The sequence below is a fragment of the Macaca fascicularis genome, chromosome 2 (assembly GCF_037993035.2).
Source record: "Macaca fascicularis isolate 582-1 chromosome 2, T2T-MFA8v1.1".
NCBI lineage: Eukaryota > Metazoa > Chordata > Mammalia > Primates > Cercopithecidae > Macaca > Macaca fascicularis.
The window spans coordinates 151378069-151402690 of record NC_088376.1 but is presented as its reverse complement, the minus strand read 5'-3'; the positions used below and the strand labels follow the sequence as shown (position 1 = coordinate 151402690).

The following is a 24622-nucleotide window of genomic DNA, read 5'->3' as shown; positions in this document are numbered from 1 at the left end:
GAGGAGTTGGGGGTGGCGGCTTGAACAGGGACTGCTTTGAGGTAGAGAGGACTTTCCTGGCATTTGAAGTTGTCCCGAGTTGGCGGGGGGTCGGGGGCACCTTTTAGGAAATAAAGATGGCTGTTTTCCTAAAACTCAGAGCAAAGGAGGCCTCCCAGAGATGGAGCCCCAGCCCCGGGCAATGGGTAGAGTCCTTTTACTTCTGCCTAGTTGATTCTTGCACAGGCTGGCTTGCGCTTCCATGGCCATAGCGCTCTGCCAACCTGAGTGAGGTGGGCGCTTCTGAGGGCCACAGATGCACGCGAGGACTCCCAGCTCAGGGGAGGAGTCCACCATTGCCTGTAAGCCCTGAGCAGCACTGCCTTCACTCTTTCGAAAGTAGCCTGAGCCTAAAAACCATTTTTCCTACCAGCTTTGAGATGTTGCAACTCTTGCTGATTTAAATATGTCAACTTCTCATAAAATACAGTTCTGCACATCCGAAAACCTCATCTGCCTATACCTCACCAGCTATAATCTGGTGCCCCAGTGGACCCTGATAATAGCCCGTGTGCCTCACTCTGGCCTCAACTTCCCTGAAGGTCCCACTTGCCTCTCCCCACCCCTCTCCAAGGGCCATGGTCCCCAGGGCTACACTCAGTGGTGCCCCAGGTGGCAGGTGCGGGACAGGCTAGTCTAGCCACCACCCTATTCCTGGACCTGTGGCTCAGCCCAGGTTTCTGCTTAAATATCACCTCTTTGGGGACACTCTGCTTGTTCCCCCCAACCCCTGAAAGTCCTCTTATCCCCGTGTCTTTTCTTTTCTGGCACTGATCGCTACGTGACATATGACAAAGTTATTTTGTAACAGCTTCATTGGAATTTACATACTGTAAAGTTCATTCATTTAAAGTGTATCATTCCGTGGATTTTAGTATATTCACAGTTGTGAATCCATTTCACAATCGGTTTTAGGACATTTTCATCATCCAGAAAGAAACCCTACACCCATTAGCAGTCATTTCCCACTTCCTCTTCCCCTAAGTCCCTGGTAACCTTGAATTTACTTTCTTTTTTCTACTGAATTGCCCATTCTGGACTTTCCATACAAATGGAACCATATTACACTGGTCTTGTGTAACTGGCTTCTTTCACATTGCATCATGTTATTTTTAGCCATCCATTTTCCCCTAGCTCAGAACCTTTCCACTGCTGTTTCCTCTGCCTCAAATACTCTTCTACAGGTGTCTCCTTGGCTCCCTCCCTCACCCCCTTCTCAGTGAGGTCCTCTCCATCCTCCTATTTAAGTGGAAACCTTCACCCTCCTCCTAACCCTCCTGATTCTTACTGTCTTGTCTTTTCTTTGTAGACTGTTCCCTTTCTGGGGTTGTGCTTTCTTTACTTATCCCCCCCACCCCCAGAGAACTCCTCTACATCCTTCAAAACCCACTTAAGATGGCACCTCCTCTGTGGTACCTTCCCAATCCTAAGTTAGCTTTCGCCGTCTATGCTCCAAAAATTCCTGATTCTTGCTAGACTGTAATTTGTTAGCTTCCTCGTTGGTTCCATTGATTGCCAGGCTGCCCCCACAAAAAGTCGAGGACCTTGTTTTGATCTCTGCTGTGCCCTCAGCCTCCAGAAAGAAGGCTGCACATCATAGTTGCTCAATAAATGTTTGTTGAATGAATGAAGAAATGCTAGGGTCTTCTGGGGACCTGAAGACCTGACCTAGGGTCAGGTAAGGCCATGAGCCAGCGCAGGGCAGGACAGACATTGAGAGCACCACTGCCCCAGACATCTGGGGTCGGCCCTGATATGCTCAGGCCTGGCCTTCAGAAGCCCCCACATGCCCAGGGCACAGCGGGCTGAGGCTGCCAGGGCTTTAAGTGTCCAGGGCCTTCCATGCACTGCTGTGGGGCAGATGGGCATCTCCTATACCACTGAGCTGGTCATGAAGAAAGGGGCTGCACACAGGCGCAGGCTCCAGCTTTCCCCAGTGACAAATGGCTGATAATTAATGTTGGGTCTGCACGTTATTAATCAATTTAAAGTTGAATGCACAGCCAGAAGCGATTCCAGGAAAAAAAAATGTTCAGCCCTGCATCCTCCTCATTCTTACTCATCAATCACCAATTTTGCAAGCAGCTTATTAAAATGTAGAGAAAAGCGTGGCTGGAGAAATAAAAGGCCCTTAAAGGCCCAGAGATGGTTTATCAGGCGTTCACAGCATGAGTGTGTCGGGAGGTGGGGACTGGCAGCTGCAGAGCTGGGGGGCCTGGCCTCTGTACACAGATGGAAAGGCTGAGACTCGAGCTGGGAGGCCATGTGAAATCCAGAAAGTTGACGCCAACACAGGAGCATGGCCAGGGCCTGGGAGCTCTGGGCACAGGGCCTGGAGGGCTTATGGTGAGCAGCCAGGAGGAGTATGGCTGCCAAGCTGGAGACTCAGTGACTGGAGGGGACCAGAGCCACGTCTGGAAGCAGGGAGGGGGAAAGGCATTGTTCTGGAGTCAAGCAGATCCGGATTCGAATCCCAGCTCTTATTCCAGTTGTGCGGGAGGCAAGGTACCATCCCTCTCTGAGCCTTGCTTTCCTCTTCTGTAAATCAGGGGCGATCGCTTCCCTCTGGAAGGTTTGCAGAGGCGAAGGGATGCCATGTAAAGAAAGGCCTAGGAGAGGGCTTAGGTGCACACCGGGTGCTCACTCGATGATGGCTGTCTGTCGAAGGCCCAGCACTGGTGGGAGGGCAGCTGGGGCAGCTTCTGTGCCTCCCTCAAGCGTGACAGTGCTATTCTGGGTATAGAGCTAAGTGGCTGTGACTGTGCTGCCCTTTGCCAGCATGGTCTTCGGAAGCACCAGGAGGCTGCTGTGCCTTTGCTCATGTTTCTTCCTCTCTGGGGGTGTGTTTTCTTCACATCAACCCCAGGCCCCAGTGAACTTATATACATCCTTCAAAACTCACCTCATGTGGCACCTCCTCTGTGGTGTCTTCCCAATGCTAAGTCAGCTTCTTGCCCTCTGTGCCCCCCAAATACTTGATTCTTGCTAGACTGCGAATCCCTCCTGGGAAGGGTGTGTGCCCTATGCAGCCCAGTGTATGGTGACACAGTAAATTTTGTTGAGTGAATAAGCAAAGGAATGAGTGAATAAATCAATAGATGGTTCTCACAACACTGACCCTGCCCCGAGATCACTTAGAGGCCTGTCCCCCACATGCCCCACCTCCAAGACTGTGAGCTCCCCAAGAGCTAGGGCCTGGCCTGGAGGTCTTACCTGTGCCTCCCACTGCCCAGGTCAGGTCTTAGTACACACTAGGTGTGCAATACATGTCTGAATGAGTGAGAAGAAAAAGAGGGGATGGGAAGGCTGAGTCCACACTTGGGACCTACAAAGAGCCAGGGAGGACGCTGGGTATTTTCGCCCGTGGGGTCCTTTCTCTGCCTCATGGCAGCCCAGATCACAGATGCGGATACTGAGGCAGGAGGAACCAAGGATGTGCAGGAGCCTGGATTGAAGCCTTGGAGCTTGGACAACTCAGAGGGTTCTTCCCACCCCATCATGATGCCTTCCAAATGAGGGAATGCAGGCGTGTGTGAATAAATCAGTGAATGCATGAGGTCTCACGTGAATGTCGCCGCCCCTCCCTCAGCCTCATCCTTCCCAGGCCTCTCTCCTCTGCAGCTGGCTCAGCGCTTTTGCGTGGGGCTGTGGAATGAAAGCTGCCCCGCCCGCTCCCTGCCAATCAGCCTCCATTGTCCTGCCGCATCTGGAGCCCTCTGCAAATTGCCCGTCCCGACAGGCGTGCTCAGCATCCTCCGAGGAAGGACGTCCCCACCTCTTTCACAAGCGCCAGTTCCTAAAAGGCTGGTGATTGCGTCCTTAGCGTCCCCACTGAGCCACCCAGTGCCATGGAGTGGCGGAAAAGGCCCCAGATGGCTGGGAAAGGAGCGGGGAGTGGCAGTGATTATCACTGAGCAGGAAGCGGCTTGGCCTCTGAGGAGGCGCTGGGTATGCATTAAGTAGGAAACACATGTCTAAAATGTCCTTAGCTCTGTCCATCAGCTCCCCCATGCTGCCGTTTCCACCAAGCCAGCGCTTCCCTAAAGGAGTGCACGCCAGCGTCACCAGGGCTGGTTAAATCCCAGATGGCTGGGCCCCACCTCAGGGTTTCTGATTAGGAGGTCTGGGTAGACCTGAGAATGTGCGTTTTTTACAGGTTCCTCAGAGATGCCCTGGGAGGTGGGGGTAGGGGACTGACCACACCTTTCCAACTCCCTGGGGCCTTCAGGAACGGGGACCATGCCGGGCTCACCTCTGGGAAAGGCAGTGTATACCGTGGACCAGACTACACATGGCAGCCGGGGGTCCACCCACAGGCAGAGATGGAGGCAGCTTCTTGGGCTGGTCGACTTGTGGGGCATTGTTATTAAGCTGCAGTAAACCAGAAGCAAGGTGGAGAGGAGGAGGGCTCTCGGTGCAACAGCATTTGCCCAGGTGTGGCTCCAGTGAATGGTCATGATCACCACTGTACAAAACCACAGCCACAGCCACAAGCTTAGGAGCACTTGTTTGCTGGGCTCCTGTCTCAGAGTGTGGCCTGCAGCTGGTTCAGTCTGTGTCCATGGTCCATCGAAATGCATCCCTTGCCTGGGGAGGTAACAACTGAACTCAACTATTGATCCTCCCTGAATTCCCCGTGGAGTCCCAGAAGGGTCAGGTGGTCTCAGCAGGTCACACAGTGCTCAGTGGGAGAAGGCCCCGGAGCTCGTGGCTGCTGGAGCCTGTCAGCCTGAGTTTGAGCCCTGCAGCCCTTGTCCAGCAGTATGGCCAGGGACAGGCCATACTCTTGATTTATCTGTCCTCAGTTTCCACATCTATATTATGGGGGAATGGTGGAAGCAGTCTCACAGGCTGATCCATTAACAGTACTTAGTGCAGGTGGGGTGTCAGGAGGAGAGAAAAGTTGAGTGGACACAGATCTTCCTGTCAGAAAACACATACTCAGATAGGAACAAAATTAAAGGGGCTCAGACACCCCATCCCCCACCCCAGCTCCCATCACTCTGTATCTCGAAGAGCCTCTTTGGTTCGTGTTTTGTATATGGTTAGGGGAGGGAGTCTAGAGCAGAGATGGAACATCCGGGAGAGGGGTGGAAGTAAAATCCTTCTTTTCAAGGTCAGCCCCTGCAAGCCCTTGCCTTTGCCTTCTATCTGGAATGCCTGATCACTTATCTTCCTGTGTTAACAGTCTCATCCTTCAAGGCCTGGTGCAGTCCCTTCCTCTTCCATAATCTCCTTGCCACAAGTGCCTTCAATCCTAAAACTCCCACAGAACCAGCTTCTCCCTTGTGATGTGAGGTGCTGCCTGCTACCATCGGTGGATCAGTGAGGACCCTGATCGGATGTCACAGTTCTCTCTCTCTCTTCATCCCTCAGCTCTGTTTCCCTTGCTGTCTCATTCTTGGAAGGTTTGCTCTTACAGTGTAACACGATAGGCCCTAGGAAGCCCAGGCTCACAGCCAGTTAGTTCAGTGGCCCTAGTAGGAAGAGGTCTCTTTTTCAGATCTGCAAAAGCGCCAGGACTGACTTTTATTGGCCTAACTCAGATCACAGGCCCATCTCTAAGCCAATCACATGAAGAACAGAGGGATTTATGCTCTGATTGACCAGGCTGGATCACATGCACATCCCTGGACCTAGAGGGTGCTGAGAATGGAGAGGGGAGACCTAGCCAAGTCACATGGACCAACAGTGGGGAGGAGGTTCTGGGATAAGGGGGACTGGATGCTAGACAGTGGATCCAACTGTGTCTGCCTCAGTCATCATCAGTGCTCAGGCCTGATCCTGCCGCCAGGCTGTAGCTGCATGCGTCTTATGTCCCCTTGTCCAGGGTTTGCCACACACCCCATGTGCTGGATGAAGGGGACACACATAGGAGAGTCACACTGAACAACCTCCTCCCCCGTGGCGTCCCCTGAGCCTGGGGAGGAGGCAGCCCTGCCTCCCCAACTCCTGCCCTGAGCCACAAGGACCTGGATGAAGCCCCTCATCTGTGCAGGGCAGGAGGTGGAGCCCAGCTCCTCCTGTGGAGGAAGCTTCCTAATGGTCTCCCCTGGGGCCCGGTGAGGACATAAACTCTGCATCAGTGAAGGTGCTGGGGCCCAGATGGCACCACCTGGGATGCTGGAGGGGCACGCATCCTGCAGCAGGCCGAGCTGGGATGGAGGCCCCAGGTCTCCTTCCGTCCCTGAGCCTGGCTGGGCTTGTCAGGTATGGGGCTGAGGCTCTGGCTGAGGGACGATGTCTCCTTTATAAGAGAGTTTGTTTATTTGCTCCTAATGTCTTTCTGTGTCCTCTCGCCTCCCCAGCTGGCGTTGGTGAAACCACAGACTATGCTCTGGACAGGGGCAGGACCTGTGTGGAGCCACCAAGATATGATTTAGTCACTTGTTACCTGGGTTAGGCTAAAGTAATGCCAGGTACTGAGATGCTGCCAAGAAGACACAACACAGACATAGGACCGTGAGGACTGGGAGCATTTCTTGCCCGGGTGCTGGGGGCCTCTCTGAGCCAAAAGCGAAATAATGGGAGGAGCCGGCTACAGGAGGGAGAAGGATGCTCCCGGCAGAGGAAACAGCAAGGACAAAGGCCCCAGGACTTGAAGAAGTTTGCCTTGGAGATGCAAAGTCAGCCAGTGTGCCTGGAACACAGCGAGGAGGGCTGGCACTGGGACAGGAACCCTGCAAGGTGGGTGGGGCTAGAGTGCGCAGGGCCTGAATGTTGGTGGACTGTGTTTTATGTGAAGGGGCCACCATCAGAGGGGTTGATAGAGGAGACACCATTGAGATTGTTCTGGCAAGTGAGGGAACAGAAATAATTCGGGTTAGGGGCTAAAATGGGCTCCTCCCATTATTTAGCTCTTGGCTTAAATGTCGCTGTCTCAGAGAAGCTCCCAGCACCCAGGCAGCCGCTGCTCCTGGTCCTTAGGGTCCTATCTCTGTGTTGTGTCTTCTTGGCAGTATCTCAGTCCCTGGGATTATTTTAGCCTAACCCAGATGGGGAGAGGACATGTGGCAGGGAATGAGGCCTGGGCAGGCCTGGGAAGGAGCCAGGTCAACAGGGTTCTGGGACGTCTGTGGGCAGCCGGGACGGTTTTTGCAGGTATCTCTTTGCAGGGCTTTGCAGCAGCCGAGCGCTGCCCTCTGCTGGAACTTCTGAGCATTACACCCAGCGCCTTTGAGCTGTACTAACCCCAGAACTTACTTCCCTGAGACTTTATGGAGACACCCCTGGGATACGGTGTCCTCAGAGCTGGCAGTGGCTCACAAGTTCTCCTTCTCCTGCCTCATAGGTCCCTGCTGGCCTGCTTAGCCCTAGGCACAGGCATCTCACTAGCCCCTTTTGACGCAGTCAGTTGTGACCCTGCACAGTGCAGGGCAGCTTGACCCCAGAGCGAGCCATGCTTGGTTTCCTCCTGGCCTCGGCCCTGCACCAGCCCTCAGGACTGCCTGGGGGGCCTGGGGATACTGACCACCTCCCCCACGACTGCCCTGCTCCAGCACCTCCAGGCCCTGCCCACCCCGATCCCCCACAAGCTGCCCTCCCACACCAAAGAGAAGACCTGGGAGGAAGCCCGAACAGTCTAGGCTTCCACGGAGGATGCAGCTTTCCTAGGAAAACCCCTGCAGATTCCCCAAATGCAACACATGGGTCCTCTGCCTGCCTGTGTTTTGGTTTTTATGTTGGAGCTTCAGACACCTCTTGTTTCCCTGAATGCAGAGGGAGGGTTGACAGGGGCCTGGTCATAGGAACAGCTGGGGTGAACAGAGGGGTCGGCAGGGGCAAGGCTGCAGCACAGCCAGGCCGGGCTTCCTGGGAGCATTGTGGGCCCGTCCCACCTGGGCTTCCGGGTCCTTTCATGCCCCAGCCCCTGCTTCTGCAGTAGTCACAAAGGAGGGCCGTGCTCAGGGAAGGCAGGGAGACCAGGAGGCCAGGGGAAGAAAAGATGGATGGGTTTCAGTAGGACCAAGCCCAAGTCAAAGGCCCAGCAACACTGTCCTGGGTCTCATTCCAGCGTTGGTCCTGTAAACAAACTCCCTCATTCATTAGGCAAATATTTTTTGAGTACCTGCTATGTGCCAGACACGGTCTATAGCTTGAGCCTGCTTCAGTGAATAAAACAGACTCCCCTGGCCTCCTGGAGTCTGCACACCAATGAGGAAGGAGGACAGCAACCAACAACCCGGCAGAGAGACCGATGCTGCTGCCCTGGGAGAGTGGTGACGGAGTCAAGATGTAAACCTGAGTGAGGGATGGCGTAGGGAGTGCAGGACCGAGGCGGGCAGGAGCCCTCCCTGAGAGAGTGTCCACTGAGCCAAGACCTGAGTGACGAGAAGTCTTTACAAACCTCTCTGGGGGAAGGACGTAGAAACTGAGCACAGAATGGGTCATCGGGGAGAGGAGTGTGGGCGGTGAGGAGGAGGCCAGGTCAGCCAAATCCAAATTAATCTTCCTCCTTGCTGGTCAGGCAGCTCCGTGCAGTCTTCCAGTGCTGTCCCTGCGGCCGAGGTTCAAATTCAGCACAGGGCTCTTGGTCAAGGGAACTGTGGATACCCGGGTTCCATTCTCAGCCTGTCTGTGCCTGAGTGTCCCCAGCTGAGGTGCTTCTGAGCTTGAGAATCGAAGTCTAAAATCTCTACTTGAGCTCATACCAATCACAGGGTACCAGGTCCCCTTAGTGTGTCTCCTCAGGCCCAGCAGAGCACCTGGCACATGGCAGGAGCCCAGCAAAGTCCCTTGAAATCAACACCAGGCTATGGGGAGGGAGAAGGGGCTCTCGGGATGTGGTGGGCTATGGAGTCTCTCAGCCCAGTGTGGGGCCCACCTCTGCCAGTACCTGCCCTGAACCATCGCTGTCACCAATCACCCTACAGACGCCATGAGCATGTCCTGTGGGGGACTTGCAGCCAGCAGGCGGCACGCATGGACACAGAGAGGTGCAACATGGGATGGGGGTGTGCCTGAGTGCTGGGACTCACCAGTAAGCAGGACTTTGAGCTCAGATTGCAGTCATTCATTCATATATCCACTCATTCATTCAGTCACTCAGTCCACATTTTATTGAATACCGATGGTATTCCAGGCACTAGAGTATAGTGAATAAAACAGACAAAAATCCTTACCTTCATGAAGCTAGCATGTTAACTGTAGGGAGACAAACCAAAATATAGAATATGGAAATTTAAAATATACAGTTTTTTTTTGTTTTTTGTTTTTGTTTTTGTTTTTTTGAGACAGAGTCTCACTCTGTCACCCAGGCTGGAGTGCAGTGGCATAATCTCGGCTTACTGCAACCTCCGCCTCCCGGGTTCACGCCATTCTCCTGCCTCAGCCTCCCAAGTAGCTGGGACTACAGGCGCCCACCACCATTCCTGGCTAATTTCTTTATATTTTTAGTAGAGACGGGGTTTCACCATGTTAGCCAGGATGGTCTCAATCTCCTGACTTTGTGATCTGCCCACCTCAGCCTCCCAAAGTGCTGGGATTACAGGCGTGAGCCACCGCGCCCGGCCTGTACAGTGTTTTTAAAAGTGTACAATTCAATGCTTTCTAGTTAATTCACTGAGTTTCACAACGATCCCCACAATACATTTTAAAACATTTTCATCACTCCAGGCAGAAACTCCATACCCATTCGCAGCCGTCCTAATACTCCCTAGGCCTCCTTCCAGTCCCAGGTGGCCACTCATCTGCTTTCTGTCTCTATGGATTTGCCTGTTCTGGACATTTTATACCATTGGAATCACAGAAGATATGTCCTTTTGTGTCCGGTTTCTTTAACTTAGTTTATCCATGTTGTCACATATATCAGTACTTCATTTCTTTAAAAACAATTTTTTTTGAGACAGGGTCTCATTCTGTCACCCAGGTTGGAGTGCAGTGGCACAAACACAGCTCACTGAAGCCTTGACCTCCTGGGCTCAACGGATCCTCCCACCTCAGCCTCCTAAGTAGCTGGGACTACAGGCGTGCACCACCACACCTGGCTAATTCAACATTTTTTTTTTTTGTAGTTTTGTAGAGACTGAGTCTCACTGTGTTGCCCAGGATGGTCTCAAACTGCTGGGCTCAAGTGATCCTCCCACCTCAGCCTCCCAAAGTGCTGATATTATAAGCATGAGCCAGCACTTCCCGAATTTTATTTCTTTTAATGGCTAAACAATGTTTTGTGTACAGACAAATCGCATTGCTTATCCATCATCTGTTGATGCACACTTGGGTTGTTTATACTTTAGGGCTGTGCGGTATCTTATAGTGACAAGTGCTAAAGTAAAAGGCCAGGATGGGGTGAGGCAGTGTGTATTGGGGAGGGGCCCAAGGGGGCCTCCTGGCCAATAGGAGAGGAGTGGGCCAGGCCAAGTCAGAGTAGATGTCCAGCGGTTACACACCTGTCGTTACAATACTGAAATCTTTTTATGCCCCTGGGTTAAAGCCCACTGTCTGGACCCCCAGAAGGGCTCCCACTGTGGCTGTCCCTGTCCAGCCCTTCTCCTGGCCCTCCTCAGATGTCCCTAGGGTCTGCAATAAAGGAGTTAATACTTAGCCTAGCAGGAGGTGTTTTGGAGTGGTCGGGACCAGTGCCTGTGTTAAATATTTTGAATATCCCCCTGGGCAAAAAGCATGGCACATGCAAAGGCCCTGGGGCAGGTGATCCTGGAGCTAGAGCTGGAGAAACTGCAACAGGCCAGTGTGCCTGAGCCAGAGTTAGGAGGAGGAGAAGTAAGGCCCAGGGGGTCAAGCAGGGCCTGTGGATCATGACAAGGATTGGGGTTTCTATTCTGAGTGGCGTGGGGCCTCTGGAGGGTACTGAGCAGAAGAGGGCCATGGTCTCACTTAGGTTCAGCCAAAGGATTGGTCTGGCTGAGAGCTGAATCAGGGAGGGTAGGGAGGGTACTAAAGCCATTCAGAGGAGAGGGGAGGGCAACAGGAACCAGCAAGGGGTGTGGAGGCTGGGAGGGGTGAGAGTGGGTGGGTGGGGGCCTGGAGAGAACAGGAGTGGGGAGGAGCAGGCTTCGGGAAGCTGGGGGTGCGGTGGGCCTGGGCACACTAAGCTTGTGCTCTCATAGATGTGGTAGAGGCATCTGGACCTTGGCCCTGCAGTGAGCAGAGAGGTCGAGCGAGGGCGTCGTCAGCACACAGGTGCTGGGTGAGCACGTGCATGAATGGCTGGCAGCTCCTCTTCCCCCTCCACTTTCATCCGTTCCTTTGCCACCCACTGCGTGAGCACACTGCCCTGTTTTAAGCCCTGAGGACTCAGCAGTTATGGGACAGACACGAAACAAATCCAGTGTGAGAAACAGATGGTAAACACACAACGTGATCAGTGGGTCACAGAACACTAGGCACCGGAGAAGAAGAGAAACAGGGGGGGCTGTGTTAGACAGGGTGGGGGGGACTGTGCTCTATTACTGTGGTTTCAGTGTGTCCCCCAAAGTTTATACATTGGGAAGTTAGTCCCCAGGGCAGCAGTGGTGAGGGTCGGGGCCTTGAAGAGGGGGTTGGACCAGGAGGTGTTCATGTTATCTCAGAAGCGGGGTAGTTGTCCTGGGAGCAGGCCCTGACAAACAGGACAGGTTCTGCCCCATCCCTCCCTAGTGCACATGCTCTCTGGCCCTTCCACCTTCTGCCACGGGAGGATGCAGCAGGGTGGCCCTTGCCAGGTGCAAGCCCCTCGACCCTAGACTTCCCAGCCTCCAGAACTGAGCAATAAATATCTGTAATACATTTATAACTACCCAGTCTCAGATATTCTGTTATAGCAGCACAAAATAGACGAAGACAGCAAGTGATTCTGGTTTTCCATTTGTGGTAGTGAAAGAAAAACTCCCTTTAAAATGCATTTAACTAAAAATAGTTAAAAGAAAAACACGACTGGGATAGTGGTACAGAGGCTCTCAGCATATTGCAAAGTCATCACAGCTGTCAAGGTTTGGGATCGATTCACGGTCTCCTCCCCTGCCAGGCCAGGTTTACCAACCCATTTTACAGATGAGGAGACTGAGGCTGAGAGAAGTGAAGGGGCTTGCCTGCAGACCTCCTGTGCACACTGTAGGGCTCTTTCTTCACCAAGAGGCAACAACGCAGTTCTCTGAGTTATTCTTTCTTGCTATTTCTCTTCCTTTTGGTGGATGAATTTGGGAACTCTTTAAAACATCAGGGGAACTTTCCAGATGCAAATATTCCATCCAGGCCATTAACTAAAGTCGCAGCAAATAAACTATGATCACAAGACCTATTATTAGTGTGGATTCGAAAGTAATTGCTCAGTGCAGATTTAGACTGTAGGAAGAATGTTGTCTGGGGTGGGATTTTCACCAAACCTTCAAAGGATGAGGCATGTGAAATAAGTAGAGCTACAGGGTGGTACCCAGGTTCCCACCGAACCGTCTGGGGGTGAATGAGGGAGTGTGGCTTGAGGTCATTCATTCATTTAGTTGGCAAACATTTATTAGCACCTACTGTGTGCCAGGCCCCATTCAGTGCACTGGGGGATGCCACGATAACCAAGACAGGGGGTGACCTTGCCTTGTGGACAGGACATTCTCTTGAGAGAAGACAGATGTTGAGAAAGAACAATTAAACAGGATGACTTTAAATGGTCTAGAGGAAGTAAACTGGGTGGGGAGACAGTGCCTGGGGGCCACTTCTTCAGGGGTGCCCAGGAAGGCCTCCCTTGCAGGTGATTGTTAAGCTGAGACCTGAAGAGAGAGCTGTGCAGAGAGCTGGGGGAGGGGACAGCAGGTGCAAAGGCCCTGAGGCAGGAACGAGGCTCTCATAGATGGGAGCAGGCGGGGGTGGCAGAACGGTGGGGCAGAACCAGGCTTTCTTTCGGTTCTGAGTGCAGTGAGAAGCTGGCGAGATGGGTTTGATTTGCATTTACCATGATACACCACAATACGGAAATAGGCAGTGACTCCAACCAGGGTGAAGAAAGGCCCTGACCCTCCCAGGAAAAAAGACGCCTGCTGGTTCCCAGCCCTGCGGGTGGCTCTGTGTGCCAGTTTCTTCCACACCCCTCTCCCAGGGCTGAACCAGCATGGAGACTGAGGTAGGCTTCCCAAGGCCAACAGCGCTGTCATGATCATGGTGACAAGCAGCCCTCACTGAGCATGTGCGGTGTCACCCCCGCCACGGTGGGCACAAACCGGCATCTTCTCCTGTCATCCTCCTCACGTCTGTCCATTCTGGATAAGGAATCTGCCTTTCCCATCTTCCATACAGGAACTAAGACTCAGAGTCAGCAGCCCCTTGCCCAGGGTCATACAGCAGGCAAGCAGTGATCAGGATCTGAGCTGAGGTCTGAGGGCAGCGTCCATGCCTGCTGTGTCCCCAGCCTGCCTATGCCACTCTGCCCCAAAACAGTCTCTCTGGGCTGGGTGACCAGCAACCTCAGTCCTTCAGCGCCAGCCCTGCGGGAGCCCAAGTTACCAGCTAGACTGGGGGTAGAGGAGAAGTGTGCAAGCAGAGGGACCGCGTGGAACCACCTTCCAAATTCCCTCCCTGGGTAAGGACAGCAGGTGACAGCCACCTGCAGGTGAGGACTCAAGAAGACATTCTGTCTGTGTTCCCCACGGGAAGGGCCTGGGCAGCCTGGAGAGCCTCGCATTGGCCAATACCCACATGCCCATCAGGCCAGCCAGTCTCAGACGGAAGTCCAAGACATGGCCTCGGGCCTTCTGTCCGTCTGTGAAATGGGGTAACAGCACGTGGGCCTGAAGGCTTCAAGGGGGTTCACTTTGGTAACGGCTATTCCATCACAACCACTAGCCTGTAAAACTGGAAAGGAGCTATGAAGGTGGGGGCTGTTGTCAACCGTGGGCGCTCACTCCAGCAAGGACCCACCTGACTGCAGCTGGACACCCTGTCTGCTGCAGGCTGTGCTGGCAGGGCCGCCATCACGGAGGCCTAGTTTTCTGGTCCTTAAACACGCTATCCTTCTTACGTCAGAATCCCAGGATTGAACGAGTATTGAAGGTGACCCTACACATTGCTGGGTTCCTGTCTGCCATGAAGCCCCGTCCTCCACGTGGCCCCTCTGCTTGCACACTTCCCATGACAAGGATCTCACTCTCTCACCAGGCAGCTCTGATGAGGGTGCTTGCCCTGAGCAGAGCTGAAGTCAGCATCCTCCTAACATCACCCTTACTGCTGCTGGGGCTGCCCTGGTCGGCTCAGTTCCGTGCTGGCTGAGTGACACAGAGCAGGTCTCTTTGTGTCTCTGAGCATCAGTTTCCTCATCTCTAAAAGGGACTCAGTAATCGCTTTCTTCGTATGGCTATTTGGGGCATCCGAGGAGATGTCATAATAAGCGGGAGTTCAATAAATGCTAGCACTCTTACCTGTTCGTCTTCCTCCGAGGGTCCTGTCTATGGCCTCTGAGCCCAACAACCTGTTTATCTGTCCCAGGACAACCCTACACAAGGACTTGGGGGCTAGAATTGCGCCCTCCCCCCACCGCCCGTGACCCCGAGGCTGTTTCTTCTTGTTGGTGATACCTTCAGGCCCTTTTGCATCCCACGCACTCCTTCTGATCATAGCCCAGGCTGCCCTCATCACTTTCTCAGGGCAGGAACCAGAGCTGAGCTTGAGACCCAGATGGGGTCTAAGCAGGACTGGGAAGACTTATCACCTCCCCAGTTCTGGGCATAGATCTTGGTTACTACGGCCAATGATCCTGGGAAACCTCTTTGTACCAGTGACTTCTGGTGAGCTGAGTCAGTTCAGAGTCTGAAGCTGGGCCCATCTCCCCTGTCCTCAGTTCTGCCCACCCCAGAGTTCTAGGCTTAGGCACCTGGAATGGCAGGCAGGAGAATGGGACTGGCAGATGCTGCTGACACTGTTTCTGCCATCAGAGAGCCCAGGGCTGTCACGGCACCCATCATCATCTGATGTCTGTCTCCTCCACTGGACCGTCAGCCCCACGAGGCAGATTTTTCTATCTGTCTTATTCACTGCTAAGTCCTGGTGCCTAAAACAGTGCCTGGCACAAAGTAGGTGCTCAGTAAATTTTGGATGACTGAATGAGCAGGCTACCCCCGGTATGCCACCACGCCAGAAAAAGCATCCAGACACAGGCTTTGAGATGAGTATGTCAGGGGGGATGTGGGGTGTGGAAGGAGCTTTGGGGGCCCCCAGGCTCCACACCAGCTATGTAGTGATGCCCCTACCCTGGGCTGGGGGACCTGCCGTGTGCCCCACGCCTGACTTAGCCAGGTCCCAGGTGGTCAGGTGCAGCTGCCCTCTGAAAACCCCGCCTGAGCTGGAAAAACCCACAACCCCCACTACAGCTGGGACCAGCTGAGTTCTCTTCATCGGTCTATCCCCGCCCCACCCCAGATACCACCAGAAGAGGAACAGAGACCCTGCAGGAGGCATGAGCTCAGCCATGCGCTTGGAGCCCCTGGGACACTCGGCCTTCCACCCTCCCCTCAGTCCACCCTGCAAAACCCCCACCTCCCTGGGGAAGGCCGGGGGGTGGGGGACGGCTGTCTCACTGGAAAACTGTGTACTCCTCCAGGGCAGGACCCTGACATGAAGTGGGGACTGAGAGATACTCACTCAACAAATAGTCGCTGAGCTCCGGCTCCATGCCAGGCTCCGCACAAGGTGCTGGGGAGACAAGGAGAAAGTGGAGCGAGGTCTCGTCCTCAGGTCGCTGACACTCTGGCGAGGTGTATGCCAGGCGCTGTCCCAGCTAAGCACAGGACATGTGTCCCCTCATTTATTCGCCGCAGCTCTTGGAGGAGGCACCATTTCATGCCTGTTCTCCAGATGAAGCAGCTAGGAAGGCTGCCTAGAGACCCTGCGGCCACAGACCCGGCTTCTGACTGCAGCGGGGGCTCCGAGACCTCTGTTTTCAGCCAGTCTGGGATGGGCATGTGTGCAGTGGGAAGTGCGCACCCAGTCAGAGTACCCTCCCAGGCACACTTATCCAGCAAGCCGAGTGTGCCACCCCATTGTACAGAGTAGGAACAGGAGGAGGCCCAGAGAGGCTGTTGTTTGCCAGGGTCACACAGCAGGTGAGTGGCAGAGCCGGAATTTGAAGCCCTGTCTTCTTGACTCCATGGTTGTTTTCTGCTGCCACACTGCCTCTCAGTGAGTGAAGGACTAGTGAGTGACTGAGGCAGGGACTCAGGCCCTGGAAGAATGTGGGAACTGCCACCTTCTCTCAGCCCCCATCTGCATTAATGGGAGACAGGGTAGGCACGCAGGTCCTCCCTCTCCTTGAACACTAGTGTCTCTCAGCTGCCAACTTGTTCAGTCCACGGGCATTAATTGAGCACTGCAAGTTATCAGGCACAGAGGATAAAGCAGTGACTGACAGACACGGTCCTTGCCTCCACCAGGCTCACATTCCAGTAGGGGAGATGGCCACATGATAGTAAACCAGTGTGTAATTATTATAGCATCCCTTCTCACGTCAACGACTGTGAGGGAGCTGGTGGGGCAGGAATAGACACTGTGCCATGCCTGGAGTCACAAGAAGGAGCCAGCTATGAGCTTGGGAGGAAGAGTGTTCCCAATGAGGGTGGCAGCTGTGCAAAGGTTCTGGGGCTGGGAAGAGCTTGGGAGTTGGGGGCTGACAGCGGTCCCTTGGCTGGAGAGGCATGAGTTGGGGCATGACCAGAAAGGAAGGTGAAGGTCAGCAGGGGCAGGGGGAGGCATCTGCACAGGTCCCTGAGAGCCAAGGGTGACCAACACGGGGTGGGAACCAGAGCCACGACATGGTCAAGTTTCAGGATAAATAGATCCTTCTGAGTGCGGAGCTGGGGGTGGTTTAGAACAGCAAGAGGGGAGACAGGGAGGGGCCCAGCATGGCAGCCAACCTTGCTAGGAGATGCTGAGAGTGCAGTGACTGACAAGGCAGAGGGCTCTGCCTCTGACCTCCAGGCTGGCCAGGTGGGCACCTGGGCCTCACAGCCATGCAGTGCTCAGCATGGAAGCCCATAGAGAATGCCCGCTGGGCGCCAGGCCAGCTGAGAGGCTGGTCTCACTCTGACCTCAGCACCCCAGCCATTGTAGCAGTCCAGGCCCGCACCTTCCTCCCCAGCCCTGACCTGAGGGAACTGCAGAAGAAGCTTAACTGCCCTTTGTCCGGGATGAAAAGAGAGTCGGGGGTGAGAACTGTGTGTGCCCAGCGGTGTGCAGGGTGACGATAAGCACTCGGCAGCCGTTTGCTGTGATTAGCACCTGCACACATTAGATCATCACACTGCCACAGCCGACCGATGCGTTGATTCCCTTATTATCCTCAGTTTTGGAGATCTGCCCAAGGTCACACAGCTAGTCGGTGACAGAGCTAGGATGCAGTACTCCAGAGACCACATGCTGAACCACAGCTGCTGCCCTTCGCTACTCAGGGGCCATTGCTTCCACTCAAGGATAAGGGAGCTGCACCCATGGAGTTGGGCAGTGCACAGCCTGCACCCCTCGCCCTGCCCAGCAGCCCTGCTCTCATTCACCCCACTCTACCGACCCCTACAGTCTTTGCTCACCTTTGTCGAGCACCTGTCATGGGGTACCCACTCTTTTAGCACACTGAGTGCATTCACTCATTTGGTATTCATGTCAACCCTCTGTGAACGGGAGAACCAGAATAGATGTTTAGAGAGGAAAAGCAGGCTCAGAGAGGAACGAAGACTTCCCCACGGGTCTCCCTGGCACCTCACATCCAAAGGGGGCAGGGGTTATCTCTGCCTCCACCCTGCATCTCTGCCTGTGTCGCTGTATAGACAAAGGGTGCCACCGTCCACCCAGTCGACGAGCAGGTAGATGCCTTGCCCCTGTCCCATCTCTCCTCTCCCACCTACACTTCTCCCCAAAACACCTTTTCTCTGCATCCCCACTCTCATGCTTCAGTGCAGGCCTCCACCTCTTCTCTCCAGAGTCACCATCCCAACCTCTCCTCTGGTATCCCAGCCTCTAATCTCTCCCCACTAATCCTTCCCCCATGAGGGGATCTATTTAATCACAAACCTCACCATGTCCCTCCTCTACTCAGAAACCTTCCCGGACCCCATTACCCTCATAATGAAGCCCAAATCCCTGGCAGGTTAAGGTTCATGACTTTCTGCTGCTTTTCACCTCCAAGCTTCTGCACATGCAATACCTTCCCATGCACTGTCTGCCCAACAAGCTTCTGCCCATCCTTCAAGACCCCGTTTCAGCATCTTGTCCTCTAGGAAACTTCTGTTTTCTCTTGCTATATCTCTTTTTCTCAAAAACCTTGCCCCTCCTTCCCTTGTCTTACATAGCACTATTTGATCTACATTTCCATCGAAACAGTGAATTCTGCCATATTATAATTGTGATCATGTTCACTCAGTATTGTAACTATTACAAGGTACTTGCATTAGAACGTTTGGTTCCGTGTGACAGTGAGCCCACTTCAAACTGGCTCATGTGAAATGGGCATATGGGCGGCATAACCTCCAGGTTTCAGGTGTGGCTGGCTCCAGGGCTCCGGTGATGAGAACCTGCAGCCTCTCATGCAGGCTCCTCCCCATGGGGGCCCCAGTAAAGCAGGGGCTTCTATCTCTCCAGGGGTAAGCTCAGGCCCAAGGTGGGATCTTCTGTCTCTCCATGACACTGGCAAACGTCTGGGCTTGCCTCTTACAGCCCTGCTTGAGTCACGCACTGGTCCTGGCTCCCCCAGAGTCCCAGAGATTAAAGAGGTGGCAACCAGAAGGAGGCAAGTGGCTGGGCAGGAAACATGCTGGGTGTGCACCGCTACCCAAGGCATGCTACTCCCTTCCTCCAGGCAGGAGATGGGGCCTTGGCTCACCTTGTTTCCCATGCCTGGCCTGGACCTGACCCAAAGCAAGCACTGGTCAGCACTTACAGACGCAGGACCAGGCAGATGGAGCGTGAGGTTTGGGAAGGCTCAGGGTCACAGGGATGGGACCAGGCAACCAGTGGCCTATGCTTGCCGGTCCTTCGGCCCTACACACAGCCCAACTCCACGTGCACGTCTGTGCTGACCCAGCCTCCACAGGCCCGGCCCTGCTCTGCACCTACCCTGTCTGGTACCCCAACATCAGTGCAGGGGTTCCCATGTTGGGACACCCAGGGCCTTGCGAGGGCCTCAGGGGTGCAGTGCTTCTCTCTAAATCGTACTTCTTTTAATGTTTATTGGTTGAGGAAAGTGACTAGCACATGGAATGCACAATTTGCAATACTGATAGAAAAGTTATGCTTTAGTGAAAATTATTTTAAATTGATATAAATATATTAGGCCAATACGAACACAGGAAGGGTGAGAAGTAGGGGCAGAAGGGCGCTTGGCACAAGGTATGCCAGGCTTGGAGGAACCCCCTGGGACAGCTGGGAGAGGGAGGCACCAGCCCTGCTGACCCCAGACCTCCGGATCCAGCTCCCCATGAATGTCCCTCCTGTGAACTCTGCAGCTGCCCAGCCTGGCTCTAAAACAACTGCAACAACAAAGCGAACACCGGCAGAGCACGCAGCTGGACCTGGTCTGACTGCTCCACCTGTGTGCACTCACACAGCTTTCACCCACAGGTGGACGTAGATGCCCTGTTAATCCCGGCGTCTAGATGAGGGGCTGCAGTGGGGTCCCCTTCCAAAATCCCACAGCTGGTGGCAGAGGAGACTCCTGGCCTTCACCCCCGGGCTACACTGCCTGCTGACAGGTGCAGGGTTTGAGGGGAGAAAGGAGGGGTATGGCAGCCCTTGGGTGCAGGAGGGAGCCCACGTCCTGTGCTCTGTCTCTGCACACAGGGACCCAGCATCTCTGGTTTAGTGTCTGTGGCTGCTCCATCCTGTCCTGCCATTGACCACCACTTTTTAATGATGCCTTCTCTCTCTCATGTTACACCCCCCTGCATCCTTCAGGGGCCTCTCACAGGCTCCTAAGTAGAGGCTCAGAAGCACAGGGGCTGCTGTAGGTGCCCTCTGCTCATGTGTTCACCGGTTCACTCCCCAGGGGAGCAGGACCCTTGAATCCTGTAGCAGCCGAAGCATCTCAAGCAGCATCTGTCTCCCACGCCCCCTTCCTCCAGCCAGCGTGGCCTAGTGCAGTGTGAGCTCCTGCAGAAAGTGTCTGCAGGGCCACAGCTCCCTCACTCATCCCCAGCCACAGCAGGTTCCATTGGCCACAGCCGTTCTTGGCACACTCAGCAGCAAACCTGGCAAGGCGGCAAGTGGGGATCAATGCCAGCCCTCGTGACTTTCAGATCTCCATCAGCCAGGACTCCAAAATAGCATCAAGAAGCAGTGGATATGCTCCATTTCAGGAGCATATCAGGGACTGCTGCTCAGCTGTTACAGGGCCAGGGTCTGATCTTCTCCCCCAAGACAGGGGACAGGGTACCTCAGTGATACCTGGTTTGCTGCAGAGGGAGGTGTTTGCCAGGCTTCCAGAAGCCCACACACATTTGCAGAGATAATTGCTTCCGGCTGCTTCCCCCCTCCACCAGCCTCCTGCACGTGAGGGGTAGGGCTGGGCAGAGATGTTAGGAGGGCCCTGCACAAGCCTGCCAGTGAGGTCCCCCCAGCACCAGAGCCCGAGCCCATGTCTATGATTAGAAAAGCCTGTGATTTGGAAACTCAGCATGGAAGAGTCTGTGGTTTAGAGATTCCATGATTCCGCCTTCCAGACATAATGCCGAGTGGGGAAAGAGTTGCAGAAAAAGATATGCAATGTGATCCTACTTATGTAAAGTTTAAAAACGTGCACAAGTGTTTATATGGTTTGTGGATACCTCTCTATGCAGGAGATTCACTACAGAGTGAATTCACCATGGGGATGGGAAGAGGGCAGGACTGGCGAGGGGATTTAACAGAGGCGGTGACCCTGGGCTTCCATCATATTCGTCATGTTCTGTTTCTTGTAGTGGGTCGGGGTATATCAGAGTTCATGGTATTCATCTTTATGCCTTTTGGCATATTTTAAATCTTGTATTTAAAAAATTCATAATATGGTGGGTTCGTTGGTGCATGCCTGTAGTCCCAAGCTAAGGCAGGAAGATCACTGAGCCCAGGAGTTTGAGGCTGTAGTGTGCTATGGTTGCTCCCATGAAAGCCACTGCACTGCAGCCTGGGCAGCATAGTGAGACCTCATCTTTAAAAAAAAGAAAAGAAAGAAATTCATAAAACGATGCCATTTTTAGGGCCTATGTAATACTTCATATTTTCTATAGGCATATATATGTAGATAAGTGCATAGAAAAAGTTCTGGAAGGATCCACTCCAAACAGATGACAGTGGTCACCTCTGCAGAGACTGGAAAGGGGAATAAGATTTAGTGGAGTGGGAGGTAAAGGGGGCTTTATTTTGTTTAAGGAGAATAAATTTTCTTATCATTTGTGCACTTAGGATTTTATTTATTTAAAATGTGAAGCTTCAGCTAAAAGAAAATAAAGTCTTCAGACTTGAAGGCTGTGTGGCCTGAGATTTAAAGAGTCAGAGTGTTGACAACTTTGCAGTTCCATAGTTGGAACAGAGCAGCGGGTGTGGGGGGTTGACTTCTACCCAGTGCTGGATGAAGACCCTGAATCCCTAGGATTTGGGGTTCCCTGCCTTGAAGAGCTCTGTGACTGTCATATCTGTGGACTGCATGCTCCAACCTTCGCCATCCTCTCTCTTCCCAAATGCTGTTGTGCTCCTCCCACCTTGGGGACAGATGGCCGCAGGTTGCAGGAGTGAGCCAATCTGCAGGAATGTTCCTGCCAACCTGCAGGGTAGAACTTTCCAGTTGAGGGAGGGGAGATGGATGTGAGATGTTTCTGGACCTACCCCTTGGCAGCTGCTCTCGCCTTCTGATGCAGGTGGCTTCCCGCAGTCCACAATGATGAGGCAAGGGCAGGGGTGAACTTGGGCACTTACAGAAACTCCAGGGGATGAAAACACTGTCTGAATGCTAGGTTCCCACTGTGCCCTAGTCCCCAGCCTGCAGAGGTGGGTGAGTGGGTGGGTGATTCTGTGATACAACCGGGGACACAGGGCAGCAACCCCAAGGCTGGCTGCCCCCGCTTCCCACTCCAGACCTCTGGTTACAGCTGAGAAAGTGAGGAAAGGGGACAATTCCATCCAAAGTCCTGTAGCACCACTCTCTGTGTGATCAGGACCCTCTCATGACCACAGGCTTTGCATCTGGGAGGTGGGGCTGACAAATCTGCCCTGAGATTGGATGGCGAGGGCTTGGGGTCGTGAGGTAGGTGAAGCCCAGCCTGCACAGGTGGGCACGCCCCTTTGCTGAGTCTCTCTGACCTCTCGCTGCCTGAAGGGATGAACCTGTGGGTTCTGGAGTCAGAGATCAGAGTTGGAATCCCAGCTCCACACTTTTTGGAGCCTCCTTTGTGCCTGGTCCAGTGCCGGATACTGAATGTCAGAAATCAAAACAATACAGGTGGGTTGTAGGCACTGTCCAAGTAAATGACGTTTTGTAAAAGCCTAAAATCTTGGCATTTGTATCTCAATGCCAGGGTCCTTGCCATTTGCCCTACTTTGAAATAACAGCATAATGTGGAAGGAAAAGGATTGTACATTTACAAGAGGAAGTGCTGAAGAAGGAACGGATGTGCAGATGCATGTCCTGGGCCTCCCAGGGAGCAAAAGAGGAAGCCCAGGAAAGGGACACTGGGTGCTCCACACTCAAGGCATCCAATTCACCAATCTGAGCCCGTTTCCTCCTCTGGAAGATGGAAGTGAGAAGAGAATCACTACTTGAGCAAGGTGGCTGAGAGGGGCATTGCTCTAGCCCGAGCCAGACTGTGAGTTAGAGTCTGGGCTATGCTACTGCCTTGATGGGAGACCCCCATAGGTGGTGCAACGCATCTAAGCAGGAGTGGTAATTATGTTCACTTCATAGGGCGCTTCTGAGAATTCACTGGAACCATGAAACAATTGGACCTGACACAAAGTGAGCCCTCCTGATGCAGTGGCTGAATTTTGATGTTATTAAAATCTTTTGAAACTCCAGTGAGAAGAGGAGTGGGGCAGGCTCTGCAACATGTTAACCCACAGAAATATGAATTCCTCACATGACTCAGGAAGGGAGGTCCGTGCTACAGGAAGATTGGTCATGCATATGGATTCACCTACAGAGGGCAGATGGGGAAGCATCATGCAGTTCTGATCGATGCCTCACCTCAGCCACCTGAGGCTGCAGCTCCAACTTCTGCTCCCTACCAGGACACTGAGCTGGAAGAATGAGATCCTAGTCCTACCTCTGCCACTCTGCTGTGCAACTTTAGGCAAATCACTTACCCCAAGGTTCATTTCCTGTAAAGGATGGAATGGAACTCAAGGTTGCAGCATCACTCCTAAATTCAGTGAGTGTGAGTCCAGAGAGAATGGAAAGAGGGAGGGAAATGGCCCTGTGGGCTGCCAGCCATGGCCAGCTGATTCCCAGTCTCAACTACTCCCTCTCTCATTTATTCCTCCCAGTGAGGCAGCTTTCAAGCAGTCAAGAGCCAAGACTCTGGAGCCAGACTGCCCTGGCTACACCGCCCGCCAGCTATGTGGCTTGGGCCAGTTGCTGAACCTCTGGCTTTAGTGCGCTCCTCCATGAAGTAGGATGATAATATTAGACCTCATTGGAGTTGTCTTGAGGATTACCGTGTACGGAAGAATATTGTCTACATGCCTCTGAGATAGGTCTGGGATTCCTGGTTTACAGATGAGGAAGCAGAGAGGATCAGATGAAGATCAGATAGGAAGAGAGAAATCTGTGTGGGAAAGGCGGGTGTGGGAGCCGAGGATGGATGTGCGCTTCTCCTCTCCACCTCCCTATCCCACCACTGCACCACGCTGACCTCCTCTGGGCCACTCTAATACTCCAGGCTGCCTTCCACCTCAGAGCCTGGACGCCAGCTCCTCCCCTGCTTCTTGGGTCATCGGAGTCTCAGCCACACGTGCCTCACAGAGGGCCTTCCCGACCACCCTGTCTGATGGCAGAAGGCTCCTTCCCGCCTCCCTCGGGCTCCCTGGCTCCCCTCTTTCTGCTCCCTTTTCATCCTCATTCTTATCACCACGTGCAATCCTGTATCTGCACACTTACTTCCTGTCTCCCCCTTAGACTGTAAACATCATGAGGGCAGATACTTGCCCAGCACATGGAAGGTCCTCCGGAGAGGAAGGGGCACCATAGCTAGACCAGAAATTCTCCCTAGCCCCGTGCAGCCCCCTTTGGGACAGGACTGGCACAAACGAGGACTGCTCTGCCATCCGCCGTACAGCTTAGTGGTGTGGTACGCCCTCCTGAAACCCCGTGTTATAGCTGTAATGATCCCTTTCACAGTAGCATAATCAAGACTCCCAGGAGAGACGCGGCTTGCAAAGGTCTCATCGCCCTTCAGTGGCAGAGCTAGCCTTGGAGACGGCCGGCCTCACTCCAGGGCCAGAGCCCCGAGAGCTGCGTGGCTCGCGTGTCTCAGTTCCGAAGGCAGAGAAGCCGCCTTGGAAAGCAGTGACATCGTAGGCTCCGCGCGGCGCGTGCATTTTAGCAACAGAATTCCAGGTTTCCAGCGCTGGCCAGGAGGGGGCCGGTGCCCCGCGCCGGGCCGGGTGTGTGACTTTGCAGCGAGGGCGCCGCGGAGCGGCCGCGCCTGATGCTGCTGTT

The 24622-nt window shown here is 53.8% G+C and overlaps 1 protein-coding gene across 5 annotated transcripts in view; it reads left to right on the top strand.

Moving 5' to 3' along the window:
• IQSEC1 (IQ motif and Sec7 domain ArfGEF 1) overlaps window positions 1-24622 on the top strand; it is a 388374-nt gene that overhangs the window by 185328 nt on the left and 178424 nt on the right. The gene's annotated exons all lie outside the window — the stretch shown is intronic.